At 42.6% G+C, this 20211-nt stretch overlaps 1 pseudogene; it reads left to right on the top strand.

Moving 5' to 3' along the window:
* Positions 1-20211, top strand: part of LOC136837153 (3'-5' RNA helicase YTHDC2-like) — a 1085270-nt pseudogene that overhangs the window by 480014 nt on the left and 585045 nt on the right.

Genomic DNA, 20211 nt, shown 5'->3' on the forward strand with positions numbered 1-20211 from the left:
ACTGTACCTGAATCTTCCTCTTCCCCTCATCTTCATGAACAGGAAGCTGTATAAGAAGCTCCTCATCCTCAGCATTAGTAGTTTCCTCACTCAATATCAATCCATGTGAAGAACACGAACGAAGATCTCTAACATGGCGTGGAACTCCATTGACTTCAACAGCTTGTTCTGACAAAACTCCGTAACCTTACCTCTTTCAAATTGCATATTGCATCGCATGTTGGATGGTTTTACCCACACCTCATCACCTGCTTTGTAGGGGCCACTCACTGCCACTTTGTTCATTGTGCATGGATCCACTCCTCGGATCCTCACAGGGTAAGAATACAGCATACTGACAGGGGCAGTCGTTGAGTCGCAGTCATCACGAGGCATCAAATTATACAGATATACAGCCTCTGCAATGCTACAGCCTTTCCTTGCAGCAATGACTTTAACAGTTCGATGGCATCTCTCGGCTATACCATTTCCTGATGGAACATAAGCACATCTAAAATTAAGATGCACGCACCACTTTTTTGCAAAGTCAGCAAATAGTTTGCTGCGAAAAGCAGTGTCATTGTCTGTTAACAGTTCCTCCGGCGCTCCTCGTTCATAGAACACTGTCTCAAGTTGTCCGATGATGCTCTCACTGGTCTGAAAACGGAGCCGACGCCAGATGGCAAATCGAGATGGTCCACAATCAATGAGAGTAAGATACGGCCTTCCATCATAGTGAGTAATATCCATACCAACTCTCTGCCACACTCTATCCACTTCCAGACTACCCTTCTGCCACTTCGCTGGGGCCGGGTCTATTGACTGGCATGCCTCACAGCATTTGACAACAGCCTGTACTTGCCGCCTGGTAACTCCTGGATGGACTTTCTTTACAAAATAGAGTTCTTCTCACACCCGGGTGACCGGCAGCATGATGGATCTCCTTAATTCCATCACTAATGGCAGGGACAACAGAAGCACACACAAGTTTTGCATCTTGGTGACATGAACCAAGGTCCCTCAGCCAGCGCTGAGGTACACGTGTCAAACTGTCATCTTTATTCTTGGCAGAAGACACAAGTGTAATAGACAGCTGGAGGTCACACTCTTCTATCAATGACAAGACTATTCCTAGTCTTCTTCTGATGAGCATTTCACTTGCAGCCTTAGTCTTCAATCTGCTTTTTCCTAAGAGTCCATCTGAAATCCATCTATGCACAGTAGATGAGTCAGTCACTAATTCCACCTTTTGTATCTTCCAAGCCAGTGCAAGATTCAACCCTTTAATGACTGCATCTACCTCAGCCATATCGATGTGGCAAGAGTCGTCTTTCCGCAGCCAGCTGGCATCTTCCACAATGGAACCATTTACTTCCACTGCAACACCAAGTGCAAGAGAACTAGCATCCACCCAGATCTTGAATTTGTCACCGGTGACATTCCACTGTCCTCTCACAGGGTCATCCTTCTTAACCTTCTCCAGAAGTTCCTGTAAACACATTTTGATGTGATCATCATTAATGACGTCCCCATCCTTCAGTGACTTTATTGACTCTTCTCTTGATGAATGCTACCGCCACTCGCAGCCATCCACAAACAGGGTAATGGCCTAACAGTCTACCACAGTATGAGAACACTGCTTTCTTGAGTCAATTGTCTTGGTGCATCGCCCAGGTCATTGTCCCTCTTCAAAAAGACTCCTGCTCCCCCAAACTCTCAGGCCCAATGCTGAGCCCCTTCAGCAAGTCTTTGGTGTGGCTTACTTACTAGCCCAAAATTTCTGAGATGCTCCTCTACACGGCTGGCCTTAACAATATCTTCATTCACCAAGATGTCATCAATATAAGCCGATGTTCCTTCTCTTGCAATTGGGTCCTGAAGAAGAACACAGTTTAAAACAGACTTCATTACCATTGGAGCAATATTCAAGCCAAACCCCAGTCGAGTCAGGCAATACCTCTGGCCTTTGAAATATACAGTCTGGTATGGCCACAGAGACTCATGGATTCTTATCTGCAGGTAAGCTTTAGCCAAGTCCACTACAGATACATTCACTCCTTGCCTGCGCCACTCCACGTAGTTTGTCCGAACACACATCCGAAGTCTGCTGTAAATGCATCAATGTATTTGTATTCAGTTCTCTGAAGTCTAGTACAGGCCACTTTTCTTTTTATTTTGCTATACAACAGCCATGAGGGGAATAAGCCCCTTAGCTGGTCCATATTTATTCTCATCATAAGGAAGCAGCCAACCATCACTCACCCATCTTTGTAGCTCTGACTCATACAGGTCCTTTGCCTCCTGAGGTACAGAATATGCCTTTACTCCATTCTCCAGGATGCCAGGCTCTTTGCCTTCAGACTATTTCCATGTAGCTGTCCAACATTTAATCAAAGGATCATAAATTGCACTAAAATCACGCTCATCCACCCCACCATCACATCAGCAGCTGCAGAAAAAGAGAGTCTTCCATTCCAAATCGTACACCACCCTGGGTATCGACAGTGACTCCTCCTAGAGCCCTCACACCATCCATGCCGAGAAGAAATTTAAAACCGAGTGGCATTAGAGTAGTTACACACACAGAAATGCTGGCAGTAGCTCCATTACTGAGCTGCAAGTGCATTATACCCATTCCTTCACACACCCATTCTTGCCCACTCACAGTTACCATGCTAACTGCGCACTTGTTCCATGCCTTACAGCATGAAACATGAGCGATGCTTTGAGAACACCCAGTGTCTACTAACACGCAACACGGAAGACCCTCTACACTCAAAACAGTACTTGGCAGCACCTTACTCAGTGGGTTTGGGGAGAGGAGGCTGGCGCTGATACCTCCTCTCCTTGCTCGTTTCCCGGACAAGCTGACGCAATGTGCCCCATTCCACCACACCGATAACACTTTACCCTTCTCCGAAATCGACCATTTACTCGGTTGCGAGCAAGACAGTCCCTGGCAAAGTGATTTGGTCCAAGGCATACATGACATTTCTGAACTGTTGTTTCTACTGGCACAGAACCCAAGCTTCCTGTGGCGCCAAAACATGTTTCCACTGAAACAGAGGGAAGGTCATCCTTTAGAACAGCCCGTGCAGAGCCAAAATCTGTTCCAGATCGAGGGCCTCCATGCGACCCGGCTCAACAGCTGACTTTCTCTCAAGTCCAGCTACAAAAGCACATGCAAGAGCTTTTTCATAAATTCCTCCAAACAGGGATCCGAGTCGACGTAGCTCAGCTAAGTAGACATCCGTGCCTCTCCACTGTGCAACTTCCTACTGACAAACTGTTCATAGGCTACATAGGGATCAACAGCAAACGCAGCCAACAATGCTTCTTTCACCTTGTCAACCTCCTTCCTATCTGCTGTGGATAACTGTAAGTACACTGCAAAGGCACCACCTGTAAGCGCAGAGGAATCACACTGGCCACGCCATCAACTTTCCAAATGCTTGCAAACCAACTCCAACTTCTCCAGCCACTCCGTAACAGATTGTGCGTTTCTGCCATCATACTCAGGGATCAGTTTCAAGTCGAATGTTACTCTCCATACTGCCTAGATAGCTTGAAGCAGCAAAGAAACACAGACTTGGTTTTTCTCTTCTTCTTTACTTAAAAATAATATATATATAATGGATACAGACACACAACAATCCTTTGGTGGAGAGGTAATAATCTCCTAAAGGTCTTGACTTCAACTAACTGCCCATACTCCCACTCTCCAAGAGAACATCTTAAATAATCATTGACAATCGACAACAAGTAATATAAAAACTCAATTAGTCATAACTAGTCATTTACACCTCTTCCTTAATAACCCACAACAACAGAAATACCTTTATACACAAACTGCCCAATTAAACCCAAACAGTAATTAACAGTTTCAAACAATAATTATACAAAAGGCTAATAGAAAATGGTGCAAATATTATGGCAAAGTGTCTAAAGAATTTCTGAGATTTTCAGCAGAGTTAGCTGATGCTTTCTTTTGGGATAAGAAAGAAATTCGCGCATGCGCAGCTGGGTCACACTTGTAAACAAAACAACAGCGTGATCCATGAACTCCCAGCATCCCTCAAGGCGCGTGATTTAAAATTTTTCGCAAACGAAGCCTATAAGTATTTTTCCGCGAATATTTAAAAAAACTTTTTGTAGTCGACGTACTTTACGTCCACTTGGCACCCGACAGACAACTTTTGTCGACATAAAATATGTCCAGTCGGCGTTAAAGGGAGGGTTAATTGCTTACCCCATTGCAAAATCGAATTATTGTAAGGTGAAATATGTTAACTCGAGCATACCTGAGTATTTTAATACAGTAATTTTATCACAAAAAGTGCATTTACTCATGAAAATACGATGAAAATACAGTAATTAGTGAATATTTCTCAGTGAAAAATACTGTGAATGGTTGAACTTTCAGCAAATAATTGGTATATATGTTCCATAGAGAAACCTGGGAATTGTGAGATCGCGAATACGGCTGGTTTACTGTACAGGCAGTCCCCAGGTTATGACGGGTCCGGGTCACGATGTTCTGAGGTTACGACACTTTTCAAATATATTCATCAGAAATTGTTTCTTGGTTCACGACGCATGTTCCAGGGTTACGAAGCATTGTACGCTGATCCGATGGAAGAAATATGCAGGTTCCCCTCTTTTTATGCGAATTCTATATATGCAAATTCTCTATTATGCGAATTACATTTTTATACCTTCATTCTTTTTATGCGAGGGAAAATTCGCAATTATGCAAGTATGAGGTGCGCATCACAATGCTCATTTCAGCTCTGCATGAACAGCTGAGTGACGCACGTGGCGCCAAATACAGTATTATTTGCGGAGTTCGGATGCTCAGTCTGTAGCTAACGCAATCCCGATTGTATGTTTACTATTTCTCGCTATTTCATATTCATACTGCTAGTTATTTTTCTGCATAATGGGACCCAAACGACCAGCATCATCTTCAAATGAAAGTGTTGCAAAGTGTCCAAGAAAAGCTCTGACCCTTGAAACAAAACTGGAAATATTACGGAGGGCAGATGCAGGTGATGGTAATAGCACTCTTGGACGTGTGTTTGGAGTCGGTGAATCCATGATTAGGAATATTAAGGCTAATGCAGAAAAGATTCGTGCTTCAGTGATACAGTCTACTCCGTTATCAGCAAAAATAACAACGAGAGTCAGAAATCCACTGGTTGAGAAAATGGAAAAAGTCCTCTCTCTCTATATTGAACGTGAGACAAAAGTAAAGCATTCAAAGCTTAGTAATAGTGTTTTACGAGGAAAGGCATTACATTTTTATCGGCGTGTGGTTGAAAATGAAAACATAAAAGATCCAGAGCCTTTTGTTGCAAGTCAGGGATGGTTAGATAAATTTATTCGTAGACAGAATTTGCATAATATCGTTTCGTGTGGTGAAAGTGGAAGTGCTGACCATGACGCTGCTGCCAAATTTCCAGAAGAACTTAAAGCTATCATGCATGAAATGGGATATAGCCCAAAGCAAGTTTTTAATGCCAATGAGGCAGGACTATTCTGGAAAAGAATGAGTAATAGAACATACATAAGCAAAGGAAGAAAAAAGTTCCCCTGGTTTCAAACTCTTTCAAGATAGGATAACATTGATGTTACGTGGCAGTGTGGCAGGCGATTTCAAGTTAAAGCCCGCAGCTGTTTATCACGCACAAAACCCTCTGCATTAAAAGGCATAAGCAAACAGACGATGCCTGTTCACTGGTATGCAAATAAAAAGGATGGATGACTGCGGCGACTGCTGTAGAGGAAAGTGGAAATGATGGTGATGGTGATGATATGAAAATTAAAGATCTGAATGTAAAAAAACTGTCTGAATTGTTCTCCGATAATGAAGCATTAATTCAAAAATTTGAAAATTTCGATCCTAACTACAAGAGAAGTTTAAAGTCAAAACGGCAGATACAAGAAGTGCTTGCTCCATACAAAGAACTTTATAATCATAAGGGAAATGTTATGAAGCAATCAACCATGCTAAATTTTGGTAGACCATTGTCTACCACCCCAGAACCCGCAACATCAGCACTGTCTACCAGGAACAGTACACCTGAACCCTGGCATTTGTCATCGTCATCACAATCAACCTCGACGTCACTCTTCCGTTCCTTGAGTCGGACCCAGGTGATCCATCCCCCACCCCCCAGATGTAAACAATGTTCTTATTCATCAGTCAACATTATTTTTGGTAAATTAAATATGTTTCATTTCTTGAACTGTTCATTTGTTGTTTTTGTAAAGAAAAAAGAAAAGAAGAGAAACTTTTATGCATTTGCTGTTCAAAGAAAAATATTTCAGTGTCACTGTCATCCTTTTGTTTATGTAAGAGGCTAGCGTAGCCATCATTCTATGCACCTTTTTGCCAGAAATCATGCATTTTATGTTATTTTGTGTATAATAAAAGCATTCTGTAATACTATATTCATGACCTGGGAACCTAACTCTATTTTTCCCATTGGTTTATTTATTCTCTTTATGCAATTTCAATATAAGCGAGGTATTTTTGTCCCCTAACCCTCACATAAAGAGAGGGAGACCTGTGGCTCCAAATCGGCAGAATAATAAAAATTTGGAGGTTTTTTGATGAAAAACTCAATAAAAATGCAGTTTACATCGTTTTCAATACACCCAGAACATTAAAAGTAAGGTTTTCTTATGATTTTTTACGATTTTTGACAATTTTTCGGCTTACGGTGATTTTCAGCTTATGACGTGGCGTAGGAACGGAACACCCCGTCGTAAACCGGGGACTGCCTGTAAGTATAAAATTGTGAAAAATCGTAAAATATCCTAAGAAAAACCTTGCTTTTAATGCTCTGGGTGATATATATATATATATATATATATATATATATATATATATATATATATATATATATATATATATATATATATATATATATATATATTTATATATATATATATATATATATATATATATATATATATATATATATATATATATATATATATATATATATATATACAGGCGTCCCCTGAGGACGTAGAGATCCGTTTTGCGCTTAACTCGTAACCCGAAAAAATCGTCAGAAACCGGAAAATCGTTGAAAATCGTCAAAAATCATAAGAAAACCTTACTTTTAATGCTCTGGGTGCATTGAAAACGACGTAAACTGCATTATTATTGAGTTTTACATAAAAAACCTTCAAATTATGATTATTCTGCCGTTTGGGGCCAAATTTCTTCCGTCGGATCGGCTGACGACGCGTCGAACCCCGAACATGCGTCGAAGTCGGGAAATAATTTCAGATGAATATATTTGAAAAAGCGCCAGAATCTTCGAACGCCATAAGCGGAACCGTCCAAACCAGGGGACTGCCTGTGTATATATATATATATATACAGGCGGTCCCCGTTTACAATGGGGGTTCCGCAATTGCGCCGCATCGTAACCCTAAAATCGCCGCAAACGGAAAATCGCGGAAATCGCCAAAAATCATAAGAAAAAGGACCCTTTTAATGCTCTGGGTGCATTGAAAACGACGTAAACTGCAATATTATTGAGTTTTACATAAAAAAACCTTCAAATTATGATTATTCTGCCGTTTTGGGGCCAAATTTCTTCCGTCGGATCGGCGTATGACGCGTCGTAACCCCCGACATCACCCGTTGAAGTTTTTTCAGGACTGGGAAATAATTTCTGATGAATATATTTGAAAAGCGCCGTAACCTCGAACGTCAGAAGTGGGAACCGCCAAACCAAGGGATGCATAGTATATGTGTTTATATACATATATATATATATATGTATATATATATATATATATATATATATATGTATATATATATATATATATATATATATATATATATATATATGTATATATATATATAAATATAAATATATATATATTTATATATATATATATATATATATATATATATATATATATATATATATATATATATATATATATATATATATATATATATATATATATATATATATATATATATATATATATATATATATATATATTTTATATACAGTAAGTCAAGTCCCAGTTTATGACAGGGGTTCCAGGCAGTCCCTGGTTTACGATGGGGTTTCCTGCTCCCGTACGCCGCGTCATAAACTGAAAATCATCGTAAGCCAAAAAATTGTCAAAATCTTAAAAAATCCTAAGAAAACCTTACTTTTAATGCTCTGGGTGTATTGAAAATGATGTAAACTGCATTTTTATTGAGTTTTTCATTAAAAAAACTCCAAACTTTTATTATTCTGCCAATTTTGATTTTTCTGCCAAATTTTGATTACTATGCCCCGTCATAAACTGGGGACTGCCTGTATATATATATATATATATATATATATATATATATATATATATATATATTTTTCAAAACCTGACTTGGAGCGCAAACAGTCCGAATATCGGGTGATCGCCTCTTACCTGCCCTCTGTCGGGGTACTAGGAAGTATTCCAACATGCTTCAGAATAATTTGCCTACCTGTCCCGTGGGGAGGAGGGTGGGTTGTATATGTAACTAACAGGTAAGTATGTGATAAACATTATTTTAGAATAAAAATGTCATTTTAACACATACAACTTACCTGTTAGTTACATATAGCTGATTGACACCTTTAGGAGGTGGGGCAATGACAGCTAAAAAGAGTTGTTGGAAACATTAAGGTTATTAATGTAGAAAATTTCTTAGTTCCTCACCTGCTAAGGTAGCTGATTCCACAGTTACTGCCTCAGTAACCTGCTATCCTTAGAGCAACCATAACATTTATAATGACCTGGTCGAGATTGCTTAAGCTGGGAATCAGTCACCTTTTACATGGCCGTGACAATACCACAAGTATGCCTTTTGCTCAGGGCGCAGCACAAACATCATGAATTACAAAAAGGGGGTCACCCAACACCAAAGAAAAAGCATAACCATAAAAACCAAAACCAACTGTGGGGTAAAACTATCCAACACTTACCCTCACAGACAACCGTGAAAAACCTTCACACTCCAAAAAACAAGTAAGTAAAGGTAGTTAATCCTCCTTTACCCCCTTTTACCCATTACCGTGAGGATACAACAAAGGGCCCTAACGTGCTGCACTCATCAAACACTGTCTGCACTTTGCAAGAGATAATGCAAAGCAAATACAGACTTACATCTCCAGTAGGCTGCTTGCACAATATCTTGAAGGGAGAGGTTCCTTTATATGTTTTTTGAAGTAGAGATAGCCCTCACTGGTGAGCCTTCACTTTACACATTTTCAAATCATTCTCTGAAATATTGGAGTGAGTGAAGGGAGAGGTTCCTTTTACTTACCCTCACCTTTTAAAAGCATGGAGTCTACTTCCGCACTCAGAACCGAGCATTTTTCTAAGTTGCTGGAATATGCTGTCAAAGCTAAAGGTTCTGTTGCAAGAGAGGGCCTCTTGAGGAAGGGGATAGTATATCCTTCCTTTAGCACGGACGTGGTCCACTGGTCCGCTCCGATCTCCTCCCAAATTTGCCAGAACTGCTGAAGTCTGGCTCCTACTAGTGCATGGAGGACATGCAGATCACTTTTTAATTGAGGGTTTGATAGCCTTGGAGACAAATCTTGCTTTGCCCCGAAACGAGATCCTGTACGGTTGAGGGGCCTGCCACGAAAAGGGCCTATCTTGATTAACTAGAGGACGAGTTTTGCGCTGGCAGAGAAGGTTGAGGAGCTTTTGGTTTTCGAGTGGATTGCGCCAAAAAGGTCCTGTGTGGACTTCTGAGTAAGGGATTTCGACACTGGCCACAAGTTCTTGAGGGAAAAGGTACTTCTTATCCAGAGGTGCGAAAAAGAAGAGCCGATCTTTGAGTCCTAGAAACTCCAAAGAAATTACAAAAAGAGCACCAAAGTTGTCGCTTAAGAACTCCTAACGTGAAGATGGAGGCTAACTCAGACGCATCGTCACTAATCCCTTTATCTAAGCAGGACATAACAGAAGAGAAATCATCGAAATGCGCTTGGAAAGACCAAAAGACTTTACCTTCCTACCCAAAGCGCCAATAGTCCAGTCCATAAAACTGATGACTTCCAAAACTCGGAAAACGTTCTTCAAAAGGTGGTCCAACTCTGAAGGAGAGAAGAAAATCCGAGCTGAGTTCATCATGCAGAACGACGAGTAGAATCAACGAGACTGGAGAAGTCTCCTGAGAGGAGGCAGAAGCTCCCAGAGAGAAAACTTCCCCAGTGTCGTAAGTAAGCCTTGTCTTAGTAGAAAGCTTGGAAGGAGGGAAGCAGAAAGTGGTTTTCCCCTGATCACGTTTGTCTTCCAACCAGGAGTTCATTTTCTTTAATGCCTTCTTGGCTGAAATAGAAAGCACTAACTTCATAAAGGAAGAGGTAGAAGGCTTCCGAGTCTCTTGCGTACTGAGAGAGAGGGAAGCCGGGCCGCAGTGCAAAATCCTCAGGAAAATTATCAATAAAGAAGCGAAGAAGCTTCTTATAATCCGAGCGAGAGGAGTCTGGTTTTCTACAGGAAACTCTTCCACAACTTCTTCCTCAGACGAAATAGGAGAAAAACCCTTTCGCTTGCACATACACATCTTGTGAAGGAGGAGTAGGAGCCTGAATAAGAGCTTGAGGAGGAGCCTGAGCCTGAGTAGGCGCCACAAGAGGAGCCTGAACTGGCGCCACAAGAGGAGCCTGAACTGGCGCCACAAGAGGAGCCTGGGATGGCGCCACCTGGCGCTACCTGAGGCGCTTGAGCCTGAGAGAGCGCTAAATCTTGAGGGAGCGCCTGAGCCTGACTAGGCGTCAGCCTGATCCTGAGCCTGAACAAAAGGAGGATCAAGAGACAGATCGAGGAGGAGCTTTTAATACTGGGCGCTCCGAGAGCTCGAGACGAAGGAGGAGGCATCAAATACACTTCAGAAGGCTTTGCTGGAGAAGAACCAGGCCTTCCGAGCCCGCCAAGAATGCTTCCAATTTTCTTGTGCATCGCTCGAGAAGAAAGTCATGAGTAGACGAGGATCCAACTGGGGAACGATGATCAGTAGAGCCAGGATCGTGATGAGGAAGAGGCGCAGAAGCCACAATAGGCTTACGTGAAACCAAAGGAGAAACACCGGGAACGCTGGGCAATACCAATGGGAAGTCTTATACCTCTTGCGCACATGAGCCTTGCGCCTGGGAGAAGACTCTTCTGACGACGAAAAATCTCTCCGGACTCTCCCAAAAACTACAGGAAGGCTGTGATAAGCAAATGGCTTCTTCTTCTGAACCGCTGAAGGCGAAAGATTCCTGGACCTCTTCAATGGTCTAGACTCGTTGGAAATCTCCAGCCTCTGCGAGGCGAATCACTGGAGCTTGAAGAAAGACACTTCCTTGAGTCGCCTTTCCAACGGCGCCTGAAACAGCCTGGGAAACAACAGGACTGTTCGAGGGGGCGGCTGCTCAGTGAGCAGACCCCACTCGCCTCCCTTGGACTTTCAGCATGTCTTCTCCCAGGAGCAGGGGAGCTTGACAGAGGCTTAGGTCTAGGAGAACGAGTAGGCCGAGCAACCACCTCCTCCACCACACTAACACTTTGCACTGCACTTAAATTATTCACAATATCTTGGAAAGAATCCATACGCTCATGAAGGGATTTCACATTAACGCCAATATCCTCCATGGCGCCCACAATAAGGTTAAATCTAGGCGTCCATCTGGACTTGATACTCAGACACGTAACGGGTTCAGGGATATCAGAGTCAGAATAGGAATATTAGTAGCCACGGGGATATTAATAGAAGTTTCCTGCATAGCTAAGGAGATTCCGGTTTCTGAGAGAGAGAAGAAGAACTTCTAGCTAAAGCTTTCCTGGCTTTATCTTTCTCAAGCTTCTTTACATACTTAGATAGAGCCTTCCAATCTTTTTCATTCATACTGACACATTCATCACACTTCCTCTCATATGAACATTCCTGACCTCTACAAGCCACACAAATTGAATGAGGATCAAGACTAGCCTTGACCAACCTCGTCTTACAGCCTTTGCTGCATACCCTAAAGGTATAAGACCCAGAATCTGACATAATTATCAGAAAACCTGACTAAATAGTTGACAAAAATAAACTGGCAAAGCCGCAAACCAACAAGAGAGTACTTCACCAAGTGAAAACAGCTCAATGATGTAGGCAGAAACAATGAAATTTAAACATGTTGAACTTTCTCAGATAATGACAACAATGTCGCCATATATATAAATATATATATATATATATATATATATATATATATATATATATATAAAGGATTTTGACAAAGGAAAAATCTATTTCTGGGAGGGGCCCTTGTCACCCGGTGAAAAAGTCCATTCAGCACTTATTCCTAGGTAATTCCGTTGCTAGATACCAGAGAAAAGCTAAATGTAAATGCTGGGGTTACTACCCCAGAGCGAGCTCCAAGAAATGGAGTTGTGTATGGTAAAGGGTGAGATTGTCACAATCACGGGACCCTGCCCTATAAAGATTCCCAATGTCAAAAGTCCCAACGAGAGAGGTGCCGATACAAGCCCATGCACTACTCGCGGACTGTACACAAGGCAATACTAGCCGCATTCCATGTTAGCACCCACCCCACTAGAATGATGTTTACCATGGGAGGGAGAGAATGAAAAACGGGTGGGTCACCGGGTGACACGGGCCCCTCCCCAGAAATAGATTTTTCCTTTGTCAAAATCCTTTTTCTGGATCGGGGTCCCGTGTCACCCGGTGAAATAATAACAGAGAAATAAATATCATTCTTATGCTATTAAAGACAATGAACTGCTTGTAAAATAACTTTGGCAGTGAAGGGAAAGTGACCAAGAATCAGAAAGGGAATCAGAGAGGGACAACGTTCTTTGCCGCCACCTTTAAGAGCTGCTAAAGATTTCAAATAGAGACGTTGAAACTAGGGAGAATTCCACCCTGAACATTTGGTAAGGTCCTCAAAATTCATGTAATGAAAATAATTAATGTAAGTGGCCACTGTTCTAATATCATGAGCATTGGAATTGAACCTGAATAGGCTTGTATTAAGAAAATACAAAACTTGCTCCCTAATAGCAGACACAATGACAATGACAGTACCCCCCCACCCCATTTCTAATAAAGAGAAGGCCTGACAAAATTGTGAGGTCCTGTCTAAATAAGCCTGTAAGGAATAAACTGGGCACAGAGACAGATCTTGTGAAAGGGGAGTACTTTCCAAGGTGACCACCGAAAATGAGGACCTTCAACTTTAGCTAGAAAGTTAGGGTGAGGAATTCACAACACTACCCCTGATGGGGAAACCAAAATGGTTGGTTCTGCTAGACAGGGCAGACAGTATACAGGAATACTAGCACTAGAAGCTAAGCTGATTAAAAATTAGGTCTTCCCAAACAAGGAAAGGTAAGAACAAGATGATTGTTGGTTACCGAAGCTAACTCCGATACATTACTCAAAGACCGGATGTGGACGGAGTACTGGTCTCAGATGAACACAGGCCTTAGGGTTGAAAGTTAAGGGCCTGTGAGCCTGATTTTAACAAAACACTTTCCTCGGGGCCGATGCAGCCGCATCATTACTGTAGCTTCAAAAACTATGTGAAGAGTGCTAGTTACTTAACTGCAGAACCATACTGCAGCAGAGTAGAATCCCTTGTCTGATTCTAGGAAGACAGTAATAACAGGACCAATACAGTTTCTTCCTAAACTGTAAATTTCACAAAACCACAAAGCCAGGGTACCAGAACTTTGAGGAGGCTGACACAGGCTGAGTTTATACCACTCGTGGCAGTTTGGGTTGTAGATCTGAGCACGAAGGTTTCAACCCCAGAAGGGAGTGGAAACCAACTGGCTTCCGGCCTGTTGGGAGTTACTAGACCTACTCAACCCTTGAATGTTCTGAACTTGTGAAGGACTTAAATAACAGGTTCACCGGGGAACAGATAAACTAACTTCCACCCGTTCAAACCCTAACGACACTGTGTCCGTGGAGAGAGCTAGAGGGTCCAGGTTGGGGGCCACACAACAAGATAGTTTGTGGCTGAATTGGGTTGCAAACAGACTTACTCCTAGGTCCGGAAATAGATCAAAAACTACCTGAATGACGATTCGTCTAAGGACTATTCCGACACCAGGGGAGGCCCTGGATAGGGAAACTGTAGCGACCTTTGGACCCCCTACGAGAAGGGTGGCAGACAGCTGCCATTTGTGTCTGTTTGCTCTGGAGAAGATAGAACCATAACCTAATTGATTCGATTCGACTTCGAACCCACTTGTTTACGCAGCGCACTACTGCTGCGTTGTTCAGAACCAGCCATAAATGAATCCTCCTGGGAGGAAGAAGTTTTCCCAAGGGCAGGAAGACTGCCACAGCCCCAAAGCATTGATATGGAACTGCCGAAACGCTGACCGACTATAAGTTCCATGTACTTCATGGAGCCAAAATAGCCACCCCACCCGGCTCAGAGAGGTGACGGTGTGGAATACTGAGGCCGGAGGGGGAAGCTGAAGAGGAACTGACTTTAATAAGCTCTTGACTGTTGCACAAGGTCGGAGGCCCTTGTTCAAATAGGAGGAATCAGGGAGACACGTCCCTGACTCCGCCATACCCCGTTTATAAACTCCAGCTTTGACTTCAGAAGGAGAACCGTCACTGAAGCAAACTGAAGAGAGCCCAAGACCTATTCTTGGGCACGGCGAGAGGTACGCTTGTGTTGATGAAATGCGTGGTTGCCCTTGCTATCTCTTTCCACTTCTACTGGATTCACAACCACTGAAGGCTACCCTCCGGAATCAGGCGGGATCCCTTCCTGTGTACTTGGAAGCCCAGAGACTTCAGAAAGCCGATTATAATGGCCGGCACTCTCCGGCAATCCTCGACGCTGGATGCCCAAATGAGCCAGGTGACTAGATATGTGGTTAGCATAACCTTCTAATACCGGAGCTGTTGAACTACGGTAACGTTCAAACTGGCGAAGATTCTGGGGGCTGCATTGAGGAGGGCATGATCCTGAAGGAATATAAACGGGACAAGTCTGGAAATATTTTCTGGCGGAAGGGAACTTCTTTGGCAGACTGAAAAAGTCTGCCTTGTGATTACAAGTGTCTCGCTTTCTTAATGCCAGTTTCCTTAACAGACCTTTCACAAAGACCTCCAGATCCCTGGCCGGTAACTGACAGAACCGGATTGGGGGAGGGGGACAAACAGTCCAGCTCCACCCCAGGCCTTTGATAACTATACTCTGGGCCCAGGGACTGAAGTTCCACTGGCCCCGAAAACGGTACAGCCTCCCACCCACCTGAGAAATACCACTGGGAGGAGGCTTGCTTGCCTCCCCTGGAGCCTTTGCCTTCCCAATTTCTCGGAGAGGAACAGGATGCTTCCCTGCCCTTGTGATAACCCCGAGGCTCAGTGCCTCTGGCAGAATGCCTAGTGAAAATTCTTTCCTTGGGTTTTCGTATGAAGCAATGAAAACCCCGGCGAAGACATATAGGGGAGGCGGAGACATATGGGGGAACCACTAGGGGCTGATGTGATGGCTGAACCAGCGCACATCGAGGTGGGAGGCTGGGAGTGAGAGGCTGACGGATGTCCAGGGCAGGAACCTGAAGAGCCTGCACCACTGCCTGAGCAGGGGGCGCTTGAACTACATGAACTTTTGCCGGACTTGGGATAGGGCCCGGCAAGTTCAGATTGTTTCCGCTTGTAGGGTAGACCCCAACGAGAACGGAGGCTCTGATTAACATTAGTAGCCCCAGACTGACCGTAACAACGCCCACCTGGGGAAAAGATTAATTCTCCAGGTGAAACTGATCTTAAGCCTTTTCGGCTCAAGGCGTAACGTGGCTGCCGAAAATGATGTAAGCTGTCCATCCGGACTGTGATGAAATTAAACAGGTCCTGCAGAAAACCTGACAAGAGGGATTTTATCAGGACCCAAACAACGAACCGCCATTATATACCACAGACATTGTTTCCTTTAAAGTCAAAGATTTCCTGGACCTGGCAAGCCTGTCTTACACCTTGTTTCAGCTTCCGGAATCGACTCGGAAGCTTAGGAGCTGTATGCTGAATAAATTAGAAGCGTATTCCGTGGTTAGAAGGATCACTGTGAACGTATCTGTGGGATCTGCCTCCCGGAGATGTGTCAGTGGTTTACTTCTGAAACAAGCCTGTTGATAAGAGGGGCTACATTCGGAGCACAAGGGGTAGAAGCAGGTCTCTCAAAGAGAACACGGTAAAGACCCCTTTAGCTGGCGTGAGCTTGAAATTCTCCGCCTGCCACTCCGTTACAATTCTCAACAGAGACGATTGTGCCCAGTCCCTATGGAAGATGAGGGTTTCCTTAGGGATCTTGTCAGATAGATACCATGCTCATCTGCCAGTCTGGCAAAACCCGGATAAGGGGATACCAGACCGGAAGGGGAGAAATGCAACTCTGCCAACCTCCGTGTGCCCACACCCTCGATAGAAGGGTACCTTCATGCTGGGAAGCATAAAGGGTTAGGCGCCAAGGTTCCCCAGACCGAAGGGGAAAGGGGGTGGAGGTGTCCGAACAGAGTAAATTCGAACGGAGCAGGATTTTGCAGGTGATCCGCTGTTAATGAATCCTGAGATTAATTCTTTGGGATTTAAGCTCCTGGGAAAGGGAAAGCACGGACCCATGAGGCAGATAGTTGGTTAGATAGTTTTGATAGTTGTCAATGACCTCTCATGTCGAGCTCCTTATAAGGAGACCCGTAAAAGAGTCTGCAACAAAGGAAGGAGGGGGTAACTGCCTTGCTTTCTGCTTGGGCGTGTCCCTTTCAGAAGACGAGGCCAAACTCAGACGGCACCGACTAGATATCCGTGGCGCCCTCGAGGGGGCCCCGAGCCGGTCTTCTGGGTTTTAAAAAATTTCTTTCTTGACTGATTTCACCTTAGGGACGGTAGACCAGGAACCGTCCAAAAGGGATGAGGATCAAACGAATCCCTAAAGGAAAAAAAGCAAAAGAAGGAAGAGAGCTAAAGAAAAAGTCCGTCTCACTTATTCCCGAGCTAAGCGGAAAAGGTTTGTCTCACTTATTCCCGCACCTACTTATCGCTCCGGGGATGATGTTCACAGGTTCGAGAACGAGACTGAAGGCCGCAGCGTCTTTAGTAAACCCTCCGAAAACAGCTAATTTATTTTAAGAGGACCGGGTCATCTCTTGGACCCCAGGTAGTCAAAGGGCCAGCAACTTCTTCAGCAACTGACGCAGATCTGGGCGGCGGGAAAGGAACATTACAAATGTCCACCGAAACACATAGGAATTTCCCGCCTCGACGCTTGCCGAAGCTGCTGACCCCGGACTAGAGGGTGTGAAGCCCAAGAGTTACGAGACTTGCGGCCGCCTCAGGAGGGGAAAATTAGGACCCCAAACACCGAGGAGCAACTATTAATAAGTCACATGAGACGGAGTTTGGCGGAGGAAAACCGATAGGTGTATACGAAAACCTACCAATTCACCAAGAATCTTTCCCGGAGATAGCTCAAACATCGAAGGAGTGACTATTAATAAGCCATATGAGGCGGAGTTTGGGCGGATGTAAAACCGATAGGTATATAAGAAACCTACGGATTCAACAAGTAGCCTGCTCGGAGAGCATAGCATACATCACAACCATCCGGTGCCAAACTATTAATTCTCCAACACAAACCGCGCGCAGACCGAATGGGAACTACAGACTCGTGACGCTGGCTTGTTGCAGGATAGCGGAGCATTCCTGCACTTAACAAAACCAGCTGAAAGCGTATGAGATATGAGTATGCTGGAACGGATGCCGGAGCAGAGTACCGTAGCAGCGACTTAGCCTAGTCAGACCATGAAAACTCCCGGAGTAAACCAGAGAGAAAACCGGACTAACAGTTCAAATCTCATAGACACAAAAACAGAGTCAACGGAAACATTCCGGAGCGACCATGTTTAAAAATATGTGACGGATACAAATATAGATATATAATATAACAGAAAATTACTAAAAGGTACATGTAGGAGGAAAGGCAGTCCCAACACGACATGAACGTGAAGGGAAATGGCCGACCTCCAGTTATATGAAAGTATCCAAAATAATCAACAAAATTCAAAAGCATCTGAGCACAAGGTCAAATGAAAAGAGAATAATCTTAAATGTACCAATGAAAATCATGTTCCCATAAGCTTAGAGAAGTGAGAGTCTAAAATAAGGCAAAATAAAGCCATAATAATAAGCGAATAGGCCCGAGGGGGAACCACGTAGCCTAAACAGCAGGACCGCACTTGACCAGCAAGGGAACACAAAATTCACAAAATTTACTAAATTGCAAAAACAAAGCAAAAAACCGTAACAGTACTAATGAAAATAAGATTCCTAGAAGCTAAGAGAAGTGAGGGACAAATTAAGGCATAATAAAGCCATGACAAGAAGAATAGGCCAGGGGGAAGCTCAGAGCCCTAAACGTAAACTACACTTCTCAGGTGGAGTAAATGGGCACAGAACAAACATAAAAATAATGAAACCCACTTAAAAGGAATCACAAATTGGGAATATATCCCAAACAAGAAAAATTACAAATAAATTACACAAAACAAATATGCCGACCCAAGACCAAGAGAGGTCAAGAGAGAGAGAGGAGAGATCGAGACGGGGCAAAATAAATTCCTTTAATTATTAAACTAAAGGAAAATAAGGAGCCTCAATCGCCTAAAAACAACAAAACACTGGTACTCAAGATTTTGAAGAAGAACCTTGTGAGGATGCCATAATAAGAAGCCATAATAGCGCAACAAACGCACAAAATAAAGGAGCACAACTAAATTACGTGTGAACGAAATCGCGTGCTAAAATGGAATGCGGCTAGTATTGCCTTGTGTACAGTCCGCGAGTAGTGCATGGGCTTGTATCGCACCTCTCTCTTGGGACTTTTGACATTGGGAATCTTTATAGGGCAGGGTCCCGTGATTGTGACAATCTCAGCCTTTACCATACACTGACTCCATTTCTTGAGCTGAACTCTGGGGGGGTAGTAACCCCAGCTTTACATTTAGCTTTTCTCTGGTATCTAGCAACGGAATTACCTAGGAATAAGTGCTGAATGGACTTTTTCACCGGGTGACACGACCCCGATCCAGATATATATATATATATATATATATATATATATATATATATATATATATATATATATATATATATATATATATATATATATATATATATATATATATATATAATTATTATCACTTTTGTACATGATTCATTTATCACACATTACCACAGGTGAAAAATAAGAGACAGGGTGTAGGTCCTGACCGGTTTTGACTTTTATTTTCAAGCCTTTGACAAAGGACTGATACAGAGTATATACAATCATGAAGCTACAAAAAAAATTTTAATATCAAATTCCCGAGGCAGCGTGGATTTGATATTAAGTTACATTTGTAGCTTCAAAAATGTATATGAATCATGGTGAGATAAAAAAATGTCATAAAAAGAGCTGCGTGTTCCAAACGCACCAAAAATCTATCATGGTCAAGGTGGGTTAATGCCGGTTAAGTACAATTTCCGCCTCGCAGGTAAATAAAGTACACCAGATTCGGCATTAACTTATACCTCTCTTGATAGCTCAGTGGTAATGTCGACTGGAGTTGCTGGATGCGCATATGTGTCGTGGGATCGAGACTCAGCAGTGCCCATCCATTTATCACTTATAAATTCCCCTTCGTGATAATTCCCCATCGGGATATTCCCGAGGTAACGTGATTTGATATTAAGCAGCACATTTGTAGCTTCATGATTATATATATATATATATATATATATATATATATATATATATATATATATATATATATATATATATATATATTATATAAAAACAATATATATATATATATATATATATATATATATAAAAACAATATATATATATATATATATATATATATATATATATATATATATATATATATATATATATATATATATATATAAAACAACCCATCTGTTATCATAACACCATACCAAAGTTTATTTCTCATCTTTCAGCACCTGTTACCAGACTGCAGAAATGGCTCGTGCATATAAAGAACTAGAACAGCGCCAAAATGGACAAAAAACTGCAGCAGATTGGACACAGAAAATGTCTCAGCAGTTTCATAACGTAACAACATCAGGGACACCAGTCTCAACACCTCTATCAAAGGCTTCAAATTCTAACCTTTCAAAATACTTTTCTGGTA

Source organism: Macrobrachium rosenbergii, chromosome 58 (assembly GCF_040412425.1).
Source record: "Macrobrachium rosenbergii isolate ZJJX-2024 chromosome 58, ASM4041242v1, whole genome shotgun sequence".
Classification (NCBI taxonomy): Eukaryota; Metazoa; Arthropoda; class Malacostraca; order Decapoda; family Palaemonidae; genus Macrobrachium; species Macrobrachium rosenbergii.